The following is a 1,505-nucleotide window of genomic DNA, read 5'->3' as shown; positions in this document are numbered from 1 at the left end:
CAGGGTGCTGAGATGGCTGACATTTTGCTCCGCTCAAGATGGTCACCGCGCAACGCAAAAACAGGCCAAAAACTGGCCAAAACGGGCCAAAACTGGCCATTTTTGGCTGCGCGAGCGAGCGGCGAGCGGCGAACAGCGAGCGAAGCGAGAGGCAGCACCGTCCCTGCTATACGAAAGCCCCATCCAGCCCTGTGCCACCCGGGGGGTTCCAGGGTGCTGAGATGGCTGACATTTTGCTCCGCTCACGACGGTCACCGCGCGACGCAAGAACAGGCCAAAAACTGGCCAAAACGGCCCAAAAACGGGCCAAAACTGGCCATTTTTGGCTGCGCGAGCGAGCGGCGAGCGGCGGACAGCGAGCGAAGCGAGAGGCAGCACCGTCCCTGCTATACGAAAGCCCCATCCAGCCCTGTGCCACCCGGGGGGTTCCAGGGTGCTGAGATGGCTGACATTTTGCTCCGCTCACGACGGTCACCGCGCGACGCAAGAACAGCCCAAAAACAGGCCAAAACGGCCCAAAAACGGGACAAAACTGGCCATTTTTGGCTGCGCGAGCGAGCGGCGAGCGGCGGACAGCGAGCGAAGCGAGAGGCAGCACCGTCCCTGCTATACGAAAGCCCCATCCAGCCCTGTGCCACCCGGGGGGTTCCAGGGTGCTGAGATGGCTGACATTTTGCTCCGCTCACGACGGTCACCGCGCGACGCAAGAACAGCCCAAAAACAGGCCAAAACGGCCCAAAAACGGGCCAAAACTGGCCATTTTTGGCTGCGCGAGCGAGCAGCGAGCGGCGGACAGCGAGCGAAGCGAGAGGCATCACCGTCCCTGCTATACGAAAGCCCCATCCAGCCCTGTGCCACCCGGGGGGTTCCAGGGTGCTGAGATGGCTGACATTTTGCTCCGCTCAAGATGGTCACCGCGCAACGCAAAAACAGGCCAAAAACTGGCCAAAACGGGCCAAAACTGGCCATTTTTGGCTGCGCGAGCGAGCGGCGAGCGGCGAACAGCGAGCGAAGCGAGAGGCAGCACCGTCCCTGCTATACGAAAGCCCCATCCAGCCCTGTGCCACCCGGGGGGTTCCAGGGTGCTGAGATGGCTGACATTTTGCTCCGCTCACGACGGTCACCGCGCGACGCAAGAACAGGCCAAAAACTGGCCAAAACGGCCCAAAAACGGGCCAAAACTGGCCATTTTTGGCTGCGCGAGCGAGCGGCGAGCGGCGGACAGCGAGCGAAGCGAGAGGCAGCACCGTCCCTGCTATACGAAAGCCCCATCCAGCCCTGTGCCACCCGGGGGGTTCCAGGGTGCTGAGATGGCTGACATTTTGCTCCGCTCACGACGGTCACCGCGCGACGCAAGAACAGGCCAAAAACTGGCCAAAACGGCCCAAAAACGGGACAAAACTGGCCATTTTTGGCTGCGCGAGGGAGCGGCGAGCGGCGGACAGCGAGCGAAGCGAGAGGCAGCACCGTCCCTGCTATACGAAAGCCCCATCCAGCCCTGTGCC

This window comes from Musa acuminata, unplaced genomic scaffold (genome assembly GCF_036884655.1).
Source record: "Musa acuminata AAA Group cultivar baxijiao unplaced genomic scaffold, Cavendish_Baxijiao_AAA HiC_scaffold_73, whole genome shotgun sequence".
Taxonomy (NCBI): Eukaryota; Viridiplantae; Streptophyta; class Magnoliopsida; order Zingiberales; family Musaceae; genus Musa; species Musa acuminata.
This window is presented reverse-complemented; position numbering follows the sequence as displayed.